The sequence below is a fragment of the Papio anubis genome, chromosome 7 (assembly GCF_008728515.1).
Source record: "Papio anubis isolate 15944 chromosome 7, Panubis1.0, whole genome shotgun sequence".
Classification (NCBI taxonomy): domain Eukaryota; kingdom Metazoa; phylum Chordata; class Mammalia; order Primates; family Cercopithecidae; genus Papio; species Papio anubis.
Window position 1 is genome coordinate 95,663,147 of NC_044982.1, and position 25,590 is coordinate 95,688,736.

At 44.5% G+C, this 25,590-nt stretch overlaps 1 long non-coding RNA gene across 2 annotated transcripts in view; it reads right to left on the minus strand.

Annotated features, from left to right (window-relative positions):
- The window catches only part of LOC103886039, a 107,937-nt gene that overhangs the window by 13,992 nt on the left and 68,355 nt on the right, over window positions 1-25,590 (minus strand). Inside the window, exon 1 of one of the 2 annotated variants that reach the window (XR_004184995.1) lies at window positions 4,187-5,088. The exons of the other annotated variant lie outside the window; for it this stretch is intronic. This is a non-coding gene — a long non-coding RNA (uncharacterized LOC103886039). Of the gene's footprint in view, window positions 1-4,186; window positions 5,089-25,590 lie in introns of those variants that run through there. 2 annotated transcript variants of the gene reach the window in all.

A 25,590-nucleotide genomic window follows, 5' to 3' on the forward strand; every position in this document is an offset into this window, starting at 1 on the left:
GTGATATTTTGTTATGGCAGCCCTAGCAAACTAATGCAGACTCACTGTACCATATCACTCCTCTTGTTTTTATGTAACTTTAGGAAGCAAGCCCCTCTTTTTTGCCCCACTGAAGTGAATGAGGACCTGTAGTCAACATGCCATCAGAGCTAATGCAGAGCCCAAGCTGCCGTCTTGGAAGCGAGTACTGTTCTACCACATGGGCCTGTGTATCCTACACACCCAAGGCAATCCCTTGCCACTTCCGCATCCTTCATATAGATACCTGTGGCACTCCTCCCTCAAACGCACTAACCCTTCAAAGCCCATTCATTAAAGATGGTGCTAAGAGAGTAAATTCAAAAGTTGGCTCTCTCCTGTGGACCAGTTCAGTGAACCCAAAGGCTTAGGCCAATCTCCCCATGATACTGCAATGATAAATCATCTCTGCCTATCTGTCTTCTCCTGCACTCCTGGGTGTGTGACAGACAACCAGGGAGTTTCCATTCCACTGTAGAGTTTAGTTTGGCAACCAGTTCACTACTCACCTATGTCCCATCATCCCAGAGAGTGCTGTTAGCCCAGCCACATAGAAACCACAACAGTCAACATAAATTACCGTCATTCCTAGACAATCAACCAAATCCAGATTCACTTCACCTTGAAGAACCATGAAAATGCCATGAACATTGTATAGCCCTGTCCTTTACCAGCTTGGTACGTTTCTAGCAGGGCCACACTAACAGCTAAATTGCTCAGGAGCCTTTACTGAGCAGCTTCCAAATTCTCATTGAGTAAAATGATAGAAAAAGAAAGAAATGCATTCCCTGTCCATTGTTCTGCTGATTGTAACCAATAACACTCTAAGTTTATGGGACCTTACTGATGCCAATACTTGTTTTCACATGTACCTTGTCACAAGAGGATGAGAGAAGTGATAGCACATTGTTCAGCTGCCCTGGATGGTTCCAGCACTCCAGAGGCCTCTGTGATTCTGCACTGGATGTTGATTGTTTCAGAAGTCACCGAAACTATTTGTTGTGTTGTCTACTTTATCCAGGAAATGCAGATTTTTTGTTTGTTTTTGAGACAGAGTCTCGCTCTGTGGCCCAGGTTGGAGTACAGTGGCGCGATCTCGGCTCACTGCAACCTCCTCCTCCCGGGTTCACGCCATTCTCCTGCTTCAGCCTCCGGAGTAGCTGGGACTACAGGCGCCCACTGCCAGGCCCAGCTAATTTTTTTGTATTTTTAGTAGAGACCCGGTTTCACCATGTTAGCCAGGATGGTCTCCATCTCCTGACCTTGTGATCTGCCTGCCTCGGCCTCCCAAAGTGCTGGGATTACAGGCGTGAGCCACCGCGCCCAGTCTTTTGTTTGTTTGTTTTTGAGACGCAGTCTCGCACTGTCGCCCAGGCTGGAGTGCAATGGCACGATCTAAGCTCCACCTCCCAGGTTCACGCCATTCTCCTGCCTCAGCCTCCCGAGTAGCTGGGACTACAGGCACCCGCCACCACGCCTGGCTAATTTTTTTGTATTTCTAGTAGGGAGGAGGTTTCACTGTATTAGCCAGGATGGTCTCCATCTCCTGACCTCGCAATCTGCCCGCCTCCGCCTCCGCCTCCCAAAGTGCTGGGATTATAGGCGTGAGCCACCATGCCCGGTCCAGGAAAAGGAGATTTTAAATTTAATTTACTTGTTGAATTACTGATAATTGATAGCCTGTGCCAATTTATTTCCTATTTCAATTTTTGGCAAAGCCAGTTCTGCTTATGCAATCTAGAATTTTGAGTTGTGGTATCTTTTTTTTTTTTTTCTTTTGAGACGGAGTCTCACTCTGTCACCCAGGCTGGAGTGCAGTGGTGCGATCTCGGATCACTGCAAGCTCCGCCTCTCGGGTTCACGCCATTCTCCTGCCTCAGCCTGGGACTACAGGCGCCCGCCACCGCGCCCGGCTAATTTTTTTGTATTTTTAGTAGAGACGGGGTTTCACCGTGTTAGCCAGGATGGTCTCGATGTCCTGACCTTGTGATCTGCCCACCTCGACCTCCCAAAGTGCTGGGATTACAGGCATGAGCCACTGTGCCCGGCCTGTGATATCTATTTTTTACTATTTAAAAATGTAAACATCTTTTTTTTTTTTTTTTTTTTGAGACAGAGCCTTGCTCTGTCACCCAGGCTGGAGTGCAGTGGGGCGATCTTGGCTCACTGCAAGCTCCAGCCTCCCACCATTCTCCTGCCTCAGCCTCCAGAGTAGCTGGGACTACAGGCATCCTCCACTACACCCGACTAATTTTTTTGTATTTTTTAGTAGAGACGGGGTTTAGCCGTGTTAGCCACGATGGTCTCGATCTCCTGACCTCGTGATCTGCCCGCCTCGGCCTCCCAAAGTGCTGGGATTACAAGCGTGAGCCACCGCGCCCGGCCACAAATGTAAACATCCTTTCTTGAGTGTCTGATATGCACCACCCACGTCACACAATTTCTTTTCCTTTATTTAGACTTTCAACTCTGAGGAATCCTTGTTTCTCAGGTAGGAAAACTGACAATAGGGAGATAAAGTGAATTTCCTATGACCCCTCAGTCTGTAGAGGTCAAATAGGTCAAACTTCAAATTCTCTGGTCCTTTTACAATACCACACAGCTACTCAATGTTGTTTTAGAAAAATCTATCATTTGGGGCTGGGCGTGGTGGCTCACGCCTGTAATCCCAGCACTTTGGGAGGCCAAGGCGGGTGGATCATGAGGTCAGGAGATCGAGACCACCCTAGCTAACAAGGTGAAACCCCATCTCTACTAAAAAATACCCAAAAATTAGCCAGGTGTGGTGGCGGGCGCCTGTAGTCCCAGCTACTCGGGAGGCTGAGGCAGGAGAATGGCGTGAACCCGGGAGGCGGAGCTTGCAGTGAGGCGTGATTGCGTCACTGCACTCCAACCTGGGTGACAGAATGAGACTCCATCTAAAAAAAAAGAAAAAAAGAAAAGAAAAAGAAAAATCTATCATTTTGGAGGCAACATATTCATATAATTGCTAAGTTGCTGCTGCTGTTGTTTGAGTAGGGACCTTGCTGTGTCATGTGTGGTTCATTCAGGCAAGGGTCACAGACAGTGCCATGCACCACCAAGCCGTGAGGATTGACTTTCAGACAGACAATTGTCCTCACCACCACAACCCCCAGACTGGTCAGGGTCTCTGCTTTCTGAACTCAGTGATATAATCTTCACATTCTCTGCACCTCAGAATTGTCTGTTCATCTGTTTTTTTCCCCTTTGCAAGGCTCGCATCTTTGAGGGCAGATGTTTTCTCTCTCCCCTCAGTCCTCAGCCAGTACTTGGCATTTAGTAGGCATTCAATAAGTATATGATGAACACATGAGCTAATCAAGTAATTGATTAGTTAATGGAAATAACATTACTGGATTTGTTCCTAACGACAAAGCAAAGTATCTTGATTTCCTGCCCCAGATCCGCACTCAAGTTCACCTGTGTCAGCCTCTGTGGAGCCTTCATTTTATTACTAAATCAGTGACCAAACCATCCTGTATTTAAAGCTCTCAGAGAAAAAAACACACAGGGCCTTTCTGATTCTAGAGTGTTTTACACTGATTTACATAGGAACTAGAGCTCAGGAGAACTTCTAAAGATAAGAAGCTAACCCTTTTCTCTCTAGCTTTCAAGGAAACCTCAGGTGCATGCCAGCCCACCCCAGCAGCCTTTCCCACTGGGCTGGTTTTTGTCTTCACCCAAGGGCCTACCCAGCTATCTTTTGTGGGGTCAGGCCAATGAGAGCTGCGTGGAAATTCTGCACACAGCGTTTCACACCTACAGATGTGTAGGGTCAGGAGTGGTTGATGTCACTAATGCCGTGGGAACCTAGTCAGGAAAACACACGGAAAAACTGAGCCTAGAGAGACAAAAGGGAGGAGAGACAGGGAAAAGGAAGTACAGAAAGGGAAGAGGAGACAAAGAAAAGGGGAGAAGGCTGGGAGCAAGGAGAAAGGCCTTGCACACTCAAGGGAAACCCCAGAGATCACCTAGAGAGCAGTTCCAGCATCGCAGCTGATGAGCATTCCTAGAAAGCTTTAGCCCAAGCTTCAGTTTCAGTACAAATTTGGTATTATTAGGATCTCAGATTAAAAGGGAATGTAGAGCAATATGTTCAGGAGATTCACCTGGAGAGGGTTAAACAATGTAAATTCTGGGGCCCCACCTTAATAGATCTTGATTCTGTATAGTTCCGGGTCTGGGAGTAGATATATCACTAACTCTCTCCCACAGTGATTGGTGCAGTAATCAGACTTCAGAACCTCCATCTTAGCATTTGCCCAGCCTCCTGAGAACGCAGGAATTTCAGCTCTGCAGACAGACACGGCTTGCACATTTCCAGGGGCAGGAAGCTTATGAATTTTGAGATAGCTCTGGTTGTTAGAAAATTCCATCTTCTTAAAAAGTGCTCCCATCTGCCTCAGGAACTGAGTTCTACCAATTTAGGAAAAAAAAAAAAAAAAGAAGGATAAGGCAAGAAATTGAAGACATGTATCCCCTGGGCCCCAAAAGGCGAAACATAATTAGAAATTCAAGCTGCTGTTGCCACTACTCTAACATTCTTTCTTCCCTCTGTCAAAATGCCCAACACCTAATTACTATGAAATCTAGCGTATCCACTAGGACAAGTTCTGTGTTCATATTTCTGATAACGTGCATAGCCTCCCCAAGTGAGCTGAAAATCACTTCACCCAGGAAGCCCCCTTTACTGGACCAGTTGAGAAAGTAGGAAACGGTTGCTATTTCTTGCCCAATTCTTGCCAGAAAAAGACTCTATTTGACGTCCTAAGGGGAGACAAAGAGGACCAATGCCGGCAAAGCCTACAAGTGCTATAGAAACTTTTTCCCAATCAGCAAACCAGATAGAGGCTCCTGCCTCTGAATTAACAGTTTCCTCAAAAGCTGGCTGGCAGGCAGGCCACTCTTTGAAACCTTGGGAAATCTTTGCATTCACTAAGTTGACAGCCCCAAGGGTGTCTGTTTTTTCTTTTTTGAGACGGAGTCTTGCTCTGTCGCCTAGGCTGGAGTGCAGTGGCACAATTTCGGCTCACTGCAAGCTCCGCCTCCCAGGTTCACGCCATTCTCCTGCCTCAGCCTCCTGAGTAGCTGGGACTATAGGCCCCCACCACCAGGCCCGGCTAATTTTTTGTATTTTTAGTAGAGACAGGGTTTCACTGTGATAGCCAGGATGGTCTCGATCTCCTGACCTCGTGATCCACCTGCCTCAGCCTCCAAAAGTGCTGGGATTACAGGCGTGAGCCACCGTGCCTGGCCTCAAGGGTAATTGTTTTTAACAAGACTTGGTAATCTTTCCAAAGACATCTCTGGGCTCCTTGAAAAGGGACTCCCCAAAACTCCTTGCCACCCACAGACCTGACTGTCCATTATTAATCTACAGCTAGGTTGGCCAGGAGCCCCCACACACTTCCTTGATTTGGGGTCTGAGAGGGTTATGTCAATCAAGACAGGAGGTCGGGGAGGCACTGAGGGAAGGTTTATGCTGGACTATCAGTTCCTGCTAGGAAAAGCGATTGATGGGGAACCAGGAAGAGCTCTTGGTTGAATCTCAAAACAGAATAAATATGCAAACTGAAACAGTCCAGGGGAAGTTTGCATGACACAAAACAATCCAAAGGGGCAAAATGGATTGTTTTAGCCAACTCACCTGCACCTCCTCTGCAGGACAGAGGGAAATACTGCCTGCAACTCAGTGAACATGAAGGAGGCAGGAATGCAAGCCCTTTCCAATATTTTGTTACTTTTTTTTTTTTTTTTTTTTTTTTGAGACGGAGTCTTGCTCTATCACCAGCCTGGAGTGCAGTAGAACGATAGTGACTCACTGCAACCTATACCTCCTGGGTTCAAGTGATTCTCCTGCCTCAGCCTCCTGAGTCTGGGACGACAGGTGTGTGCCACCACACCCAGCTAATTTTTTGTATTTTTAGTAGAGACATGGTGTCACCATGTTGGCCAGGATGGTCTCAATCTCTTGACCTCATGATCTGCCCGCCTTGGCCTCCGCCTTGGATTAAAGTCATGAGCCACCGCGCCCAGCTATTTTGTTAATCTTAGGAGTGATTCTGGATCCTCTGCTACTTGGAAACTCCCCCAAGGGAAGCTGGTGCAGAGGTAGCCCTGGGTCTGGAGGAAGAGATGAAGAGAGTGTGACTGCCCCTGGCAATCACTAGCAGATGGCCAAACGGAGCACTGGGAGTAAACTTCACTGTGACACAGAAAATTCAAAAGCAAGCACCTAAAATGCCACTGGGAACCTGTCAAGAAATCAAATCAAGCACAGGAGGAACAAGAGATCCAGAGAACCCACACCTATGGAGCACCTGTTGTATATCAGGCCCAGATTTAATTTTCACCATCTATGGGAGGGAATATTTTCCCCATTTTACAGATGAGGAAGAGGAGGATAAAGGACTGTGCCTAAGGTGTTGAGGCTAGTAAGGGATTGGAGATTAAGAATACACATCTGTCTAAATCCAGACAGCATTCACTACAGCAGCCCACCATTCTGCCCCAAGAGAAATAATATTTTCTGTAGAATATATGAAATAAGGATGATTTCTTCCCTTCCTTAATCAGCCAACCCAGCTTCCCTTCCAGCCTGTTCAGTCATGTCTGACGGTGTCACTCCTCCATCCTGCATCTTCTTGTGCAAAGACCTGGGCAGGACCACCAGGCAATCTTCCTAAATCACACCCCAACCCCAGTGCAGGGTCCTCCAATCTGGAAGAATAATCGTTGTTAATATACCATTGTTAACCAGTAATTGCTTTCCTTTGGGCTTCACCTTTTCTAAAGCCATGGGCGATTTCTCCCAGCTTCTACCTTCTTGAATCTTTTGTTTAAGTCTTTAAAAGACACGACTTTCCCGAGAAATAATTAAGGCTTTCAAGCCCCACACTTTTAACAAATATATTTTGACCTCGTTTCATCCCTTTTGGAAGGGCGAAGTTTTCTGGCACCTTAAAGGGATTTTCATTCAATTATCCTCCAGAATCCTCTTTTCTTCTTTCTTTCAGCACAAAAAGCTTCCCATTTGCCTCCAAAGGTGAAATTAGGTTCTTGCCCATTCAGCATCAGGCAGGGTTTTAAATTGGATGAAATAATAATGCTTCTTTGAATTTCAGGGCAGCCTTCACAGAAAGAAATTAGAATCTGCCCTAAGAAGCAGCTCTATCATTCACTGCCTTTCCATTCTCCCTGTGCTCTGGGGGCAGGGGCAATGGCAGAGCTGGAATTCCAGTTCAAGCAAACACACAAAGACCCTAAGAAAAGTTTATTCAGGAGTTAGGATAAAGCCAGGGAGGCCATTTCTTGTCCCTCAGTGCTTCTGGGCCGTGAGATGGTGCTGATCTTTCTACTTCAACCACCTTACCCTCAGCCCCTCTTCATGCCTGGAGGAAAATCTTCCCCAATAAGGACTGAAGAGTTATAAGCATTTTCTTTTTAATAAAACAGAATGAATTCAAAAGGAATGATGATTGAACTCAAATAGAATGCCCCAGAAAAAAATAAGAGAAAATGATTGGGATTAGCTTGACCTGAGCATTTATCCTTTAACTTGAAACAGACAACTTCTCCTGAATATGGAAACTAAAGATAAACAGTCTCATTATACTTCTCATAAAGCATCTAGTTGCCTCCCCACCACCCAGGACCACCCAGTAAACACACACACACACATCCTAGACATCCAACAGAACCATCAGCAGGAGAAACCTGACCAATTGGCATCCATTAATAACTAGAGGTATTTTACATAATTCAAATGAAAAGAATATCATCCGTATGCCTCCCACAGCATCCCAGAAATACCCACCATTCACTGTCAGGCTGTAATGACTTCATTCCTAAAGAAAAGTAAGGAGTGGGTGACAGTGACAGCATGTCTTGGGGATAATCTGCCAAATTTATTTCAAAATTGAGGGATTCACTTGTCTCATTAATCCAGCCTCACCTGACAGAGGAAAGGGTCTAAATGACTTGCATAGAAAAGAGCCTGTCTGATTGAAGCCTTGAAACCTGGGAGAGGAGGGGCAAAGAAGGAAGAAGAGAAGGCACAAAGGAATCCCTATGTGGGGTCAGGGGACAAGAGGAGAACCAAAAAGCAGGAGCCAGCCAACAAGGACAGCTTTCTCGTGCTTCTCAATTCTGCCTAAAGCCAGAAGGAGCGGTTTTTTGTTTGTTTGTTTGTTTGTTTTGAGAAAGAGTCTCACTCTGTCACCCAGGCTAGAGTGCAATGGTGCAATCCTGGCTCACTGCAACCTCCACCTCCCAGATTCAAGCAGTTCTTCTGCCTCAGCCTCCCGAGTAGCTGGGACTACAGGCGCCCACCACCATGTCTGGCTAATTGTTTTTGTATTTTTAGTAGAGATGGGGTTTCACCATATTAGCCAGGATGGTCTCGATCTCCTGACCTCATGATCTGCCCACCTCGGCCTCCCAAAATGCTGGGATTACAGGCACAAGCCACCACGCCCAGCCCGGACTATGCAATATCTTATTATTGAGGAAGCTGGGTGGAGGGTACATGGAGGTTCTCTGCACTGTTTTTGCAACTTTTATGTATATCCAAATATATTTCAAAAGAAAATGTTTAAGTAACTAAAGATAAAAACACTTGGGTAAGGGATGTGTGGAATTTATTTGAATAAACTCTAAATAAATATAGGAAGCAGGTGGCCAAGTGTGGTGGCTCATGCCTATAATCCCAGTGCTTTGGGAGGCCGAGGTGGGTGGATCACCTGAGATCAGGAGTTTAAGACCAGCCTGGCCAACACGGTGAAACCCCATCTCTACTAAAACTACAAAAATTAGCCAGGCGTAGTAGCACATACCTGTAACCCCAGCTACTTGAGAGGCTGAGGCAGGGAGAATTGCTTGAACCTGGGAGGTGGAGACTGTAGTAAGCTGAGATAGCACCACTGCACTCCAGCCTGGGTGACAGAGTGAGACTCTATCTCAAAACAAACAAACAAAAATATACAGGAGGCAGCACTTTGAGGCAGAAATATTTGGTTAGCCAGGAGAACAGGTTATGTTCCTCAATGTATTACTAACACTGCATAGACTTGGGCTCATTTTCTAACTTCTCTATAATTTAGTTTTTTCATCCACAAAATGGGAAAGAGGATCATACTATGGGATTTTCTAACATTTCTCGTTCTCAGAGTAAAAACCTGGGTTTCAAGACCCAAATGTTTTCAATTAGCAAGCCTGCTGCATCTGGAAAAAAATATCTCCTGAAACAACTTCCTTGTAAATTTCTGTTAGTTTCTGATTTTGACAATTCTGCAAGAATGCCCTCCTTTGGTTTTACTGCAATTCCCATATGCAGTCAAGAAAGGTGCCTTGATTCTGCTCACTCACCTTGATGACAGACCCATCTCTCCTTTGCCTCTACTATTCCTGTCACCCTGAAACATGCTTAGCCCAAGGTATGCACTCACAAGCAAAGAACTACTGCATATGGGGAAGAGGGAGGCCAGCGCTTAGCAGTCAGACAATAAAGTTCATGACCAAAAGACTCAAGAAAATGCAATGAGAATCAAGCACGGCTCATGGACAAGAAAAGCCTTCATGAAGAAGCCATAGCCATGTCTGCAAGCACTGGGCCTGCAAGCAGGTGTTCCTGCTGTCTTAACAGAAGCAACTCCTTAGAGCCACACAAGGAGTGCTACTGCCACTATTAGACAATGATATTTGTATAAGGAAGAAATGCTAGCAAAGATGTCCACTAGAGGTTTTTAACACCTTAATTATCAGAAACACCCATATAGGCTTATATTAGGATACTTTCAGCCGGAAGGAATAGGAACAGACAATCACACCAAAATTGTCCTTAAAAAAAAAAAAAAAAAAAAAGGACATTTATGGACTCAACTGTAAGACAAAAGGCATGGTAAGTCCCTGTGTTGGTGGCTTTAGAGCTTTTCTGTCTAATGTGGTTGCTTTAACCACATGTGGCTATTGAACACTTGAAACATGGCTAGTGAGAGCTGAGATATGCTTGAAGTATACAATACTGACTAGATTTCAGAGACTTTGTACACAAAAGTGAATGTAAAATACCTCAATAATTTATAATTGTAGCTGAAATTATTTTAAATATTAAATACATTGCTTGAATTTCACCTGTTTAACTTTATTTTTTTATGTGGCAACAAAAAAATTTTTAATTACATATGTGGCTCATGTTATATTACTACAGCACTGCTTTAGAGCAACTTTGCCCTACAGAAGACATTTGTCAATGTTTGCAGACTTTTTTTTTTTTTTTTTTTTTTTGAGACAGAGTCTCGCTCTGTCGCCCAGGCTGGAGTGCAGTGGCACAATCTCAGCTCACTGCAACCTCTGCCTCCCGGGTTCACACCATTCTCCTGCCTCAGCCTCCAGAGTAGCTGGGACTACAGGTGTCTGCCACCTCGCCCGGCTAACTTTTTTTGTATTTTTAGTAGAGATGGTGTTTCACCATGTTAGCCAGGATGGTCTTGATCTCCTGACCTCATGATCCACCTGCCTTGGCCTCCCAAAGTGCTGGGATTACAGGCGTAAGCCACCGCACCCGGCCTGGAGTAGCCATTCTTTTATTCTTTTGTTTTTTTTGTTTGTTTGTTTGTTTTTGAGATAGAGCCTCGCTCTGTCACCCAGGCTGGAGTGGAAAGGCGTGATCTCGCTCACTGCAACCTCCGCCTCCCGGGTTCAAGCAATTGTCTGCCTCAGCCTCCCGAGTAGCTGGGATTACAGACGACTGCCAGTACGCCCGGCTTTTTTTTTTTTTTTTTTTTTTTTTGTATCTTTAGTAGAGATGGGGTTTCACCACCTTGGCCAGGCTGGTCTCAAACTCCTGGCCTCATGATCTACCTGCTTCAGCCTCCCAAAGTGCTGGGATTACAGGTGTGAGCCACCGCACCCAGCCCCTTTCTTTTACTTTCTTAATAAACTTGCTTTCACTTTACTCTATGGACTTGCCCCAAATTCTTTCTTGCACGAGGTCCAAGAACCCTCTTTTGGTGTCTCAATCAGGACTCCTTTCTGATAACAATAGTAAAAGGTATACTTCTGTTATTATTCTCTGAAACAGCTCTGGTATTAAAACAATTATTATAAAGAGTAATGGCTACCCACAAGAAACATGTAGCTCTCATACAGTTACTTCAACAAAGTGCTTTAAGTAATTCTTAATATTTTCCATTATCAAATAAAGATGCTTTCTTTTCCAACACTGCACTGGCAAAACAGTATGTTCTCATTAACCGAGGTTTAAACAATTAGTTTTATTTATCCCCACACCAAGTACCCAAATATCTATTTACTTGGTTATAAGACCAAACAATTTTTGTTATCATTTATTCTTCAGATGAAATTCAATAAACCATGCATGACATTTTTAATTAAACTGATTTTCAGAAAGTGCATAGAAGTGATGTGGGGAACAGCAGGAGGATGAACTGCAGGGTTTAAACAGAAAGAGCTGTTCTCCCTTTTTAACCAAATCAATATTCAATCATCTTAGTGCCTTGAAAAGCTACAAATAAGGGATGTAACATGAGACTTACTTTACAGAAGAGGAAAAAAAAAGATGTGCTTTTAATCTTTTTCTTTGCAGAAGAGGACCCGAGGATTTGAAGACACAAAGATAAATGTGTCTTGTCTTAACGTGATTAGCCATCAAGTTAAATCGCCTCAGAAAGGTGTTCATTCAGGGAACTTCTGCTCGCTCATTTTTTTTTTTTTTTTTTTTTTTCTTCTTCTTGAGATGGAGTTTCGCTCTTGTTGCCCAGGCTGGAGTGCAATGGCACGATCTTGGCCCACTGCAAGTTCTGCCTCCCAGGTTCAAGTGATTGTCCTGCCTCAGCCTCCCGAGGAGCTAGTTTTGTATTTTTAGTAGAGACAGGTTTCTCCATGTTGGTCAGGCTGGTCTTGAACTCCCGACCTCAGGTGATCCACCCAGCCTGCTCACTCATTTTAAAGACATCCATGTTGGTTCACATTTTTCTTTCTCTGAAGTTATCTACCACCATCTCCTTAAAGTTTCCTATAATTGAAAATGTACCTCCTGGGCTAAAGAGAAAACAGAACATTCTCAGCCTCAGTTTCTCCCCCAAGCCTCACCTTCAGCACCTACCTGCCCTCTTCTCTCATCCCCCCAGGCCCATATTCTAAATGTGTGACCATCAGCACAGGACTCAGTAACTGCATAACTGGGAAATCCCCTCTGGTAAAGAGGCACATCACCCTCTTTTCAGCTGTTCAATCCACTCACTTCTCTTAAAGGGAAGTTAAAGGATGCTATATTTTTGGTTAGTGTAACGCTAACTGCTGTATAACAATTAAGCAATGGCTTAACAATAAAAATGTAGCTCTCACTCACTTAACACTTTAGTGTGTTGGTTCTGGTTGGAGTGGAGGAGGAAGGCCTGGAGGGAGGTTTGGAGGACAGGAGGCTCTACCCTTTACCCACAGGCAATGTCCAGCTCTCCTGGGGTGTCACCTCCCCAAGGGTAGGTAAGGAAGACACATGCACTGCTTAGCCACCTCTGCCTAGGTGCCGCCAACATCATTTCCACTTATAGGTGAAACTAAGTAGCATCCCGGGCTAAGCAGCTGCTTCCCAGGGAGCATCCTGTACCATGGAAGGGCCCTTTCTCTGCCACAGATGTCAAAGCAGCATTACTTCATGGGTCTCACACAAGGACAGAGAAGAACAAGTCTAAAACTTAAAAGTCAGTTCTTCTGAAAGCCTGATGCCTATTCCTTAAACTGCACATTTGTCCCTTGCCAGAGGAGATGACACATTTTCCAAAGATTATCAACAGTAATGTTCAAAGGCAACAGGAGTTAAAAGAATGAACTTTGGGTTCATGCAAGCTGGTTATAAATCCTAGCTCTGCTCCTGCTTTCTAAGTGACCCTGGGCAAATTGCTGAACCTCTCATCCTGATTCCTTATCTCTGAGAAGAGGATATTAATACGTACTTAGTCAAATTATTGGGATGACTAAATAAAACCATGTATTTGAAGTGCTTAGCCTATGCTGAGCTTACAGAGCTTACAGTAATGTTTGATAAATGATAGCTCTGGCTAGTAAATGTTCTAATTTATGTGATGAAAATTGTTATTTTAATCAACAGAACCCTTTTGAACCCGGGTTCAAATGAATAATGGTAAACCCAGTCTCCTTAAAGATTCAAGGAACAATTAAAATTCTAACAGAATTGAATTAGAATTGGTTTAAAAGAGAAGACTCTTCTTTGAAAAACACATTTAAAACATTCTGTCTTCCTTATAGTTCTACGAACCTCAAATCAAAGAACTTCAAGGTATGAAACAAAACACATTTGTTTGGCTTGGCTTACTTTGTTGGAATTATTCACGTGTGCATGTGTGTAAATTACTGCCTTCTTCAGCTGAATTATCCATGAAAATTTCTCATACCCTCAGAGAGATCATTAATTCATGAGATTTTTATAAACTTAAAATCTGAAGAAAAGATAATAGATGATGTTAGTATAAATGAAGCCAGATTTCTCATCCTTTGATGTTCCAGAAGGATTCCATCAGCTTCCAGACATTTTCAGCCTGGCTGAATGTAAAACAAGTGCCTTCTTCAGAGACAAATGCCAAAGTGTGCAGTTCCAATATAAAACATTAGAACAATTCTATGGCCATTTATGAGTTTGAACCTTTCTTTGGAATCTTTTTCCAAAGTGATAATTTTTTTTAGTGATATTATTTTAGGCTCATATTCAAATAAAGCAACTTAACAAGAATAAGCCTTTTGTCATGGCAGAGAAGAAAAACACAAAACAGAGACATGAAAAAGGACTGAGTCTTTGGGCACACAGCTTTCACCTTGTCCCTCATTCCACATCGCTCCTCTTCTCATAATTAAGTCACTTAATGCGGCCACCAATGGACTTTGTACCTAAACAATCCCTCACCAAATCTCAGAGGCCAGGAGAGAGAGCAACAGGGAATAGGATGGGGCAGAGAAAGAGGATGGAGCCAGGGCTCTGCTGCAGAAAGGTCCCAAGTGAGAAGCCAAACGGCAGGTCATCAGAAAGGACCATGAACTGAGCCAGGGGCTCCTTTCTGTACCATCCCCCAGCTCAGGATGTACATTTCAAAGACTTTAAAGTTAAGAGCTGGTGGACACTGAGGCAGGATGGCAGTTGGGTGAGGAGCAGAGTTAAGAGGGTCCTGACAGGCTGATATGACTAGCTGCAGAATACTCCCACGCCTTGCCTTGGTGGCCCATCAGCTGCATAGCAAGCTGGTGCCTTGGGAAGGCTTCAAGGTTTTCTATAACATGAACGAATGGCCAGGCTTCATACCCTCTTTCTCCATGTGTCCACTGGGCACCAACATTTTACAAGTCTCTGTCCTGAGCCCTGGAGATACTCAACTGAAAAGGTGCTCAGGTCACAGACAAATGAATGAACAAATTGATGCAGTATAAGGAGCAATGGGCACAGGGCATTCTGAGAGCACAGAAGCATGTAAAGACAGCAAACAAGAGGCACTGCCAGGGGGAGGGTGACAGGGCTGAGCTGACTTTCTCAGTCATTCAGATCTCATAAGCAAATGGCTAAATAGCAGTCAGCTCATATTAGTTACCAATTTCGTTACAGCAAACCACCCAAGGCATTTATTGTGGCTCCCATAATAGGAGCTATGTTTTGTGGGTCAGTAATTTGGGGCTGGGCTCAGCTGAGCTGTTCTTTTGCTGTCTTGGCTAGGGACATTCATGTCCGCAGTCATCTGATAGCTCAGCTGGCGTGGGATGGTCTAGTATGACCAGGCTCACCTGCCTGGCTATTGATGCTGTTTCCTGGGTTTCTCTTTGCATCATTTTAGAATTCCAAGAGGGCAAGGCCTAAACTCAAGAGTTTAATCAAACTTCAGCCTGTATTATGTTTACTAATGTCCCATTGACCAAAGCAATTTCTTTGGCCAAGCCTAGAGCAATGTGAAAAGAAACTACGTAAGTAAGGGCATGCATACCAGTAGGTGCAGTTCACAAGGGCTAGAATTTCAACACTCCAACATAGCTGTCTTCTCTGAGTTATCATAGATAGGTTATTAGGTACCCCTGAGGAGCTCCAACTCCACTTACCTCCATACTTCACAGGGGAACAAGCTCATTCAAGGGTCTAGGTCAGGAGTCATCTCTGCTGATAGCCAAGGCCTCCAAAGCTACCCCAGCTCCCAGCATAAGGATCCCTGGGGTCAAGATGGGGCCCAGGCGCCTCACAGCCTGCCTGGGCAGAGTCTCAGGAAGCAGGGCCCTCAGGCCAACAGTCCCCAATCAATTGCAACACACACCAGGAAAACAAAGGAAAAGAGAAAGTCCTGGAGAAGACAGATGTTTAGGAGAAGCAAAAAAAGGACTTAGTGGCCTTGAGGTCCCCTTGAATTCCAGACATGTAATTCCTAGGGCGATAAGTACCCAGTATATTCATGTCTCAACAAGACCCTGGATAGTAACCCCTACTCAAAAGGTCTCCCCCATAACTCAGCTACACATACACACTTAACCATTCTTTTTTTTTTTTTTTTTTTTTGGGACAGAGTCTCGCTCTGTCACCCAGGCTGGAGTGCAGTGGCCAGATCTCAGCTCACTGCAAGCTCCGCCTCCCGGGTTTACGCCATTCTCCTGCCTCAGCCTCACGAGTAGCTGGGACTACAGGGGCCCGCCACCTCGCCTGGCTAGTTTTTTGTATTTTTTAGTAGAGACGGGGTTTCACCGTGTTAGCCAGGATGGTCTCGATCTCCTGACCTCGTGATCCGCCCGTCTCGGCCTCCCAAAGTGCTGGGATTACAGGCTTGAGCGACCGCACCCGGCCTAACCATTCTTTACAAGAGCATAGAATCTTGGTGTTGTGAGCAACTAGGAAGGTTTTTTGTCTGAAATCTCATTGCTCTGATGAGTAAACTGAGGCCCAAGGTGGTTAAGTGACCAACAAAATAAAAAGTGCAGAACCATGAGGGGGTGTAGCAAAAGGATTAAGAATACAGAATCTTAGGTCAGGCATGGTAGCTCATGCACATAATCCCAGCACTTTGGGGGGCCAAGACAGGAGAATCACTTGAGCCGAGGAATTTGAGATCAGCCTGGGCAACACAGTGAAACTCCGTCTCTACAAAAAACTTAAAAAATGAGCTGGGTATGCTGGTGGACACCTGTGGTTCCAAGTACTTAGGAGGCTGAGTTCAGAGGATTGCTTGAGCCCAGGGGATCGAGGTTGCATTAAGCCAGGATCGCACCATTGCACTCCAGCCTGGGTGACAGAGCGAGACCCTGTCTCAAAGAAAGAGAAAAAAAGAATACAGAAGCTTAGTTTGTCTTAGATATTAAAGATTAGCGATCCTTGAACAGCATGATAGCTGTGGGGTTTATTTCCATACCTGATTAAATCACAATTAATTTTTTTCTTTTAAATTTATCATTATAATTTTCATTAGCTATAACTGTTAGTTAACTGTAATTTACTGTATATTTCAAAATAGCTAGAAGACAAGATTTGTAATGTGTCCAGCACATGGAAAAGATAAATGTTTGAGGTGATGGATATCTCAATTACTCTGATGAGATCATTACACATTGTATATACATGTATTGAAACACCAAATATGCCCCCAAAATGTATACAAGAATTTTAAAATACAAAAGAAAAGGAATTCACCAAAATTATGTTCACAGAAACTAGAAACATTCAATATCTCTGTGATTAGAAGTATCAAATAATATGACTAAAAATTATTAGATATGAAAGATCTGATTTTTATTGTTTAATCTAGTGATTAGGAAACGTGAAATATTTAAATAATCTTATTTGAAACAAGTTTTATTCCTGGAACTTATTTGACTATAACTTTTCACTTAGAAAAGAGTCACAGATAAATCACAAACTTCTGTTGGTCACAATCACTTTCGGTTCACTTAAAAAAAAAAAAAAGCCTTTATTTTTAGAGCAGTTTTAGGTTCACAGCAAACACATCAGACTTTTTAGCAATAACTTGTTTTCATTAAAGAATTAAAACTCATCCTCCCCTCCCCTCCCCTCCCCTCCCCTCCCTTCTCCTATTGAATTGAGACAGAGTCCCACTCTGTCACCCAGGCTGCAGTGCAATGGTGCAATCTCGGCTCACTGCAAGTTCCACCTCCCGGGTTCACACCATTCTCCTGCCTCAGCCTCCCAAGCAGCTGGGACTACAGGTGCCTGCCACCACGCCCGGCTAGTTTGTTGTGTTTTTAGTAGAGATGGGGTTTCACCGTGTTAGCCAGGATAATCTTGATCTCCTGACCTCGTGATCCACCCACCTCAGCCTCCCAAAGTGCTGGAATTACAGGCATGAGCCACCATGCCAGGCCTCACCATTGTAATTTTTAAAATGCCAGGATGCTAAGATCAAAGTAGCTTTTATTAAGTCCTATGTTATTTTCTTGAGAGGTCATGAATAGACACCTTTGCAAAACCTAGAACTTTTAGTCACTATTCTAACTTACTGAAGAAAGCAAATCTTCCCCTCATACACAGAGCCTAACAAAGTCAAGATCCATCTAAGGCAGGGTTTCCCCACCTCTGCACCCTGGGACTGGAGAATTCTCTGTTGTGGGGGCGTCCTGTGCATTGCAGGATGTTTAGCAACAACCTCTAACAACTAGATGCCAGTAGCCCACCCAGAAACGCCCTCCCTGCCAGCCCTAGTCATGAGGATCAAAACATCTCCAGACATTGCCAAGTGTCTCTTGGGAAAGAATCATCCCCAATTGAGAGCCAGGAAAGTCAATCAGAGCCTAACATATATTTAACATACTCAACATCTGCTTTCTTCACTTTCCTATAGCACGTTACAGAAGTAATCAGAGCTACATGTGTTGATAACTCCTATATGCCAGCTAAGCATTCTCTCATTTCATCCTCCCAACAATTTTCTAATTTGAGTATAAGTCCAGTAAGATCTCTAGAGGGGAATCAAGACTGGATGAAAGAGAGGATTCTAGACTTATGGAAATAGTGGCTAAAGTTGGGCAAAGGGTTGGTCTATCAGACCCTCGAGGGGGACAATGCAAATGTTATATATCAGTCTTTGATATTGAATTCAAGGGCTGTGTTTGCTTTCACATCTAGATCAGATATGTTTTTCTTTTTTTTTTTCTTTTAAGAATTCTAAGATGATAACCACCATTTATTTTTCCAATTCTTCCCCTACTTACAACCCACCAACAAATTTACAAATCACTTTTGTTCCAGGCCTCTTAATCTTCTGATAGGAAATCTAAACTATTACCCCAAAATAATCAAACAAAAAGATAAAATCCAGGACAGCGCTAGTCAATTTGAGACAACTGGTCACCCCACCCATACTTCACCCTTCTTTTTTGTAAATTTCTGTCATTTGGTAAATAACCCTTCTACTTTCTTTTTTGAGTCTTTGTTGTAGCTGCAGTAAGAGAGTGGCTACGTTACCCTTTATTGAACCTAGGCCAAATGGTCAGTGCTGCCAACTGAGAATAAAATTTCCAGATCACAAATTCAGTCATGAGGGCTTAAGTGCTAGGTGCATCATATGTTCTCACTCATAAGTGGGAGCTAAGCTATGAGGATGCAAAGGCATAAGAATGACACAGGCAACTTTGGGAACTCATGGGGGAAAGGGTGGGAAGTGGGTGAGGGATAAAAGACTACAAATAGGGTGCAGTGTGTACTGCTCAGATGATAGGTGCACCAAAATCTCACACATCACCACTAAAGAACTTACTCATGTAACCAATCACCATCTGTTCCCCAAAAACCTATGGAAATAAAAAACACAAATGTTTTTAAAATAAAAGAAAAATTTTCCAACCGAGAGATAAGAGAAAGGAAACCTTCTGCTGCTAATCCCAAAGACATTTCCGTTTTTGAAGGAAGTTTTCCAGCCTGCAGATAGATCACGTATGTTTTTCAATACTCAACAGAAGGTCCTTTGTATATTTCATAAAGACTAAGATCCAACAACAGTGATCACAGAGAGGTTTTTAGCAAATAAGGAGAAAATCCATATCCATATATTGTACAAAATGTGCTGGGTCCCTAAACTATTGGTTTCAATGTGTTTCTATCCCAAACCAAAATATTATTGGGAGCTTTATCCATTTAGCAAGCTTGCTCCTTCAAAGAAAATAGGAAAACTTAAATTGCTTAGGACTTTGTATATAACATATCATGCTAAAAATAGCAGACATCTTCACCTAATCCTTCCAACATCTCTGTGAAGGGAGTTTCCTCCTCAGGTTTCTGCTGTGGTGACTGAGGTTCCGAGAGCCTCTGTTTCACTCATCAGCAGTGACAGAGGCTGGATTGAACTTTGAGCAACAACAAAACAATGCCCTTGGTGTTTCAGCCCTTATCCCAGAGTTCTGCACCACGCCAGTCAATGCATAGTAGTGATTAAGGGTGAAAATGCATTACATTAAAATAAGAAGGAAGTTTTAGGTTAAATATGATGTTTGAGAAGAATATCTTCTATGTGGCACTGGAAATAGACGTGTGTTTGGAAATATCTTGTACGTGATATTTTGGGTAGAATGAAGTGAGCTGAGGGAAAATAATTTGAAGAACATAACTCAGCAAGAATATGTCTCCAGGAAGAAGCAATTTTAGAGCAAGCAAGAGAGAGGAACTGAGTTTCCGATACAGCTTGGGCGAACCCAAGGCATCTTCCTAGGAGGAAAGTCTGACTGTGGAGAAAATGGGATTGCATTAAGCTTGCTTGCTGAGGAATTCCTGGCACAGTGCCTTTCTCCCCCTGGTTTTGTTGTGATCAAGGTAAGTTAACCAGGTGTCCGTGAGTTCATGGTGAACCCCCCTCCCACGCATCACATCACTGCATGGAAGGAAGCCTGGGAGGGAAGAAGAGGGGCTGTCCATGCTAGTTGTATTTTCATTCAAGCTCTCTGGATTGTAAGAGATTTAGGGACCATGCACCATGAGCAAGCTACTCTTCCCAAATTTGTGATCATCTCCCTTTGCCGCTAGGGGACTTACATCGCCACAGCACATTTAGATTTCCTGGCACACTAACATCAGGAGCACACTGCCTCTGGCCTCTGTGTTCAGTGGCGTGGCAAGGGAGTTCTTCGAGTTCAAGATCCCTGTTCCCAAACTCAGAGTGAAGGAAGAAAGACAAAAGCAAAGCCCCAGACAGACAGGCTGTGTCCTGGCTGTGAAGTCAGGTTGTAAGTTGAGAAGCACAGCTCCACATCTGGAAAAGGGGGTCGACAGCACCCTGAGGGTGTGGGGCAGGCAAGAGCCTACCAAGCCCTGTCCTCTGGAAACCGGACGTCAGCAACAGGAGCAACTGAGGCAGCTGTCACTCCAAGGGCTGACAAGCCATTGAGGCAGCTACAATCTGATGAGAATTTGGAGGCATTTGTTTCCTTCCTCCAACCGACCTTTGTCAGCAGCAGGTTATCAGCTCCACCCACCTACCTGTTCCCCCACCAGGTTGTAATAGACATGCACCACCCACACGGGAGCATCCATTTTCATCACAGATCTGGTGGAGAAAATGTCATCTTTCTCCTAGCACCAAAGTCGGTATACTATGGAGTAGAATACCAAACTCACAAGAATTTTTTTTTTTTTTTTTTTTTTTTTTTTTTTTTTTTTTCCTGAGACAAGAGTTTCACTCTGTCGCCCAGGCTGGAGTGCAGTGGCGCGATCTCAGCTCACTGCAAGCTCCGCCTTCCGAGTTCACACCATTCTCCTGCCTCCGCCTCCCGACTAGCTGGGACTACAGGTGTCCGCCACCTCGCCCAGCTAATTTTTTGTATTTTTAGTAGAGATGGGGTTTCACCGTGTTAGCCAGGATGGTCTCGATCTCCTGACCTCGTGATCTGCCTGCCTCGGCCTCCCAAAGTGCTGGGATTACAGGTGTGAGCCACCGCGCCTGGCCCATGAATTTCTAATAAGTTAAAAAATATTCTAAAAGTTAAAGATTGTAAATGTCATACCTGAATGGAACCACTTAAAAGACTGTCCCCCTCCTCAGATCTCGGGGGAGGGCAGGAAAGGTGACGTGAGGGTGAGGCATTTACTTGTTTGGGGTGTTCAGGGTACTTCTGGGGAAACTTGAGAACCCCCCATCGCTACCCAGTGAATCTGGACTTCTGAGTGCACACCGGTCTGAGGACAGCTCCCAGCAGGGCCTGGGTACTGGGCCCCTGTCTCCTCTTTTCTCTCGCTGGTTTTAGGGGTGTCAGAGTCCAGCAGGTACCTACAGATCTAAACCCAGAAAGAGCACCCTCCAACTCCTCTTAGCCCTTGAGCAAGCTCCCTTAGTCAGTCTGAAATCTGAAGCTGCCAAACTAACAATGCAGAAGAAAAAGGAGTCAAGACCAGGAAAAGGAGAAGAGGAAAATAACAAGTTTTCAGATGCATTTCTTTCTTCCCAGAAGCTCAGCCTCTGGTAACAATGAATTAGAAACACAACTTCCCTTTCCCTCAGCCAGGAGATCAGGCAGCAAGTACTCCCAGCTGGAGGTCTTCACCAGGGTTTTATTTCAAGCCTGAGAGTTTTTTGTTTTGGTGTTTTGTTTGTTTTTGTTTTTCAGGAAACAGAGAATTTTTAAAAGGACAATTCATGAGGTTTTTCATTTTTCTTTAACTTTCGTTTTGACGTGAGATACAAGTGTTCCCATTGTGAAACATGAAATATGTACATATATAATTCCTGAAAGTCCCTTTAGCCCAAAATAGGAAGAAAGGCAGACAGACAATCTTCGGGGAGGCGATACCTTTCTGGCAGGGATTGAATTGTCCAGGATAACGCTGTCCAGATTCCAGCATAGATGTGTGCACCGAGGGGCCTGCAGGAGATCTGGGAGTTATTAACTGCAAGAGCAGCCCTGCACACTTCTCAGTTCTGCTTGCAGCTGCAAGGGAGAATTCTGAAGGCGGGATGCAAGGTGTTGTTGTTAACAGAAAGCCGGCTCTACCGTGAATGGTGTGCAGCTGCTCACTCCCTCCCTCCCCCCACAGCCAAGTGCAGGCGTTTTGAAGGGAGTGCTATAGCTCCTAAAGTGATGAAAAGGAAACACCTTCCTAACCCGAAGGTGTTTCTAATTACAGCAGCTAATTACCAAACCTTCACTGCATTTAATTGCCACAAACAAAATCACAAAAGAACAATTAACAAGTAAAGCCCTGTACTAACAGTTGTGCCTGAAAAGGACGTAGAGAGAGGCAGGGAGGGAAGGAGGGAGAGAGGAGGGAAGAGAAAGGGAATCTAAATCCTGCAGTCTGTTGTGAGCAAGTATACAGTTATTGAAAATAGTTTCTATGCTTCTCAATCACCTATGAACATTCACTTGTGAAATCCCAGGGCATTAAGTCTGCCAAAATCATCAGCTCAAAGTAGTGAAATTGATAACTGGTGAATGAACAACCAAGACCAATTATTTATGTTTTTGTTCACCTGAGTTTCTCAAGCTTCTGCGTGGCTCATATTGATCTCCAGTTGGCTCAAGGTATCTGTTTTTCCAGTTTTGTCAACATCCCCAGAGTTGCTTTTCATAAGTTATGATTTTGACAAAAGCTTAGAAACGAGCGTGTTGATCTCAGAGCAAAAAATGTGACTTATCTCTAAAATGGAAAAGCCAAAATTCCTGAAGTTCAAGTGCTTGCACATGACACAGTTCACACACAAAAAAAACTCCATACCTGCTGATATGGGGTTGAATGGTGCCCCTGCCCTTCATAGGTTGAAATCCTAAGCCCCAGTACTTCAGAATGTGACCTTATTTGGAAATAAGTTTGTGGCAAATGAATTAGCTAAGGTTGTTACAGAAGGTAGCTAGTTAGGCATGAGCGGGACAGAAGAGGGCTCCCCCCACCCACAGCCCAACGGGAAAGTCAGGCGGCCACCAGGTGATGGTCAGGCAGTTGTCACACCGTGACAGCCAGCGCCAGGCAAAGGCAATTTCCCTGTAGATAGAAAACAGCTGAAATTGGTGATCAGCAACTTCTTTTTTTTTTTTTTTCCTCTCCCGAGACGGAGTCTTGCTCTGTCTCCCAGGCTGGAGTGCAGTGGCGCAATCTCAGCTCGGCATGATCTCGGCTCACCACTACCTCCGCCTCCCGGGTTCAAGTGATTCTCCTGCCTCAGCCTCCTGAGTAGCTGGGATTATAGGCGCATGCCACCACACCCAGCTAATTTTTGTATTTTTAGTAGAGATGGGGGGGGGGGTCTCACCATATTGGTCAGGCTGGTCTCGAACTCCTGACCTCTTGATCTGCTTGCCTCGGCCTCCCAAAGTGCTGGGATTACAGGCATGAACCACCATGCCCGGCTGGCAGCTTCTTAATAAGATCTCAGGAATTGGGCTTGGGCTCGAGCATGTGCACTATGAGGCAAAATGGCAGAGGATGACCTTCCGGGGCCATTCCAGCAGAAAAGGGAAGAAGGCCTCAGGAGAGGATGCTTGCGACTCCGGTCAACACACTGCGCATGCTTACCTCTCAAGCGCTAGCAGGCCATGACTCATGTGAGCAGGTCACCCTAAGGGAAGGATCAAAGAAAAGGGACGTAGGACCAAGAAATACGCCAATGTATAAAACCCTAAGTCAAAGGCCACACGCTGCCCTTGACCTCCAAGATGTCTGCTTGGCCCTCTTCCAAGTGCACTTGACTTCCTTTTCATTCCTGCTCTGAAGCTTTTAATACACTTTCACTCCTGCTCTAAAACTTGCCTCCATCTCTTCTTCTGCCTCATGTCCCTCAAATTATTTCTTCTGAAGAGGCAAGGATCAAGGTTGCTGCAGACCCTTACGGATTCACCGTTGGTGACTTGGATAACTTCTGCTGGTAACAAGATGAGAGTCATACTGGAGTGAGGAAGCCCTAATCCAATTTGACCAGTGTCCTTATAAAACGAGGAAATTTTGACATACGCACACACACACACACACACACACAGAGAGAAAGAGAGAGAGAGAGAAAACACCATGGAAAGATGAAGGCAGAGTGATGTGCCACAAGTCAAGGAACACCAAAGATTGCCAGCAAACCACCAGAAGTTAGAAGAGAGGCATGGAACAGATTCATCCGCACAGCTCTCAGAAGGAACCAACCCTGCCGCATCTTGATCATGGACTTCTAGCCTCCAGAACTGTGACATGATACATTATAGCAGCCCAGCAAACTCATATTCTACTCATTCTACCTCATGATGCCCTTGCCGTTGGGCTTCTGCCTGATGTCCTCATTTGCCACCACACTCGTTCAGTTGTTCATCACCTTCTACCTAGACCATTGCAACAGCCTCCTAGCTGCTCTGCTGCCTCCAGACTTTGCCATCATCCAGCGTCCCCTGCACCAGGGTGAGCTTTCCTTACTACAACTCTGACCATAGGGTCTGTTAACTCAAAATATTAGAGACAGGTCTCCAACAATTAAGAAAGTTTATTTTGCCAGGGTTAAGGACGCACTTGTGACACAGGAGGTCCTGAAGACATGTGCCCAAGGTGGTCAAGGTACAGCTTGCCTTTTTTTTTTTTTTTTTTTTTTTGAGACAGGTCTTGCTCGGTTGCCCAGGCTGGAGTGTAGTGGCATGATTCCGGTTCACTGCAACCGGAAGACCTCCTGGTGGAGACCTCCTGGGTTCAAGCGATTCCCCTGCCTCAGCCTCCCGAGTAGCTGGGACTACAGGTGCATGCCACCATGCCCAGTGAATTTTTGTATTTTTGGTAGAGACTGGGTTTCATCACGTCGGCCATGCTGGTCTCAAACTCCTGACCTCATGATCCACCCACATCGGCCTCCCAAAGTGCTGGGATTACAGGTGTGAGCCACTGCACCTGGCCATACTTGCTTTTTTACAGTTTAGAGAGACATGAGACATCAATACGTGTAAGATGAACATTGGCTCTGTCCGATAAGGCAGGACAGGACAACTCGAAGTGGGGTCTTTCAGGTTAGAAGTACGTAAGAGACAAAAGGTTGCATTCTTTTGAGTCCTTGATCAGCCTTCCACTGAATACACCATTTAGTCTGGGTCAATGAATCTGCATTATTACATTAAAAATAAGGCAGAGGAAGCAATCAGATACGCATTTGTCTCAGGTGAGCCTCAGCAGGGATGACTTTGAGTTCTGTCTGTCCTTTGTCCACAAGGAATTTCCTTGTGGACAAATTGTGAAGGAGGTATGTAGCTTCTTAACTTTGTAGCTATCTTATTTAGGAATAAAATGGGAGGCAGGTTTGTCTGACATAGTTCCTAGTTTGACTTTTCCCCTGACTTAGTGATTTTGGGGTCCCGAGATTTATTTGCCTTACACAGCTCTCAGGATTGGAATAATAATAAAAGCAATAAGAAATTAATAACCTCTTGCTGAGTATATTGTAAATGTCAGGCATTGTGCAAGGCATAAGAAAAACAAAGAAACATAAAACATAGTCCCTGTTCTCCAGGAGCTCCCAACCAGATGGGGTAGAGGAAGGCAGGTACGTAATAGATAATTAGAGAGATGGTGCAGTACGCATAGGGCACCATGGAGGGTGGGCA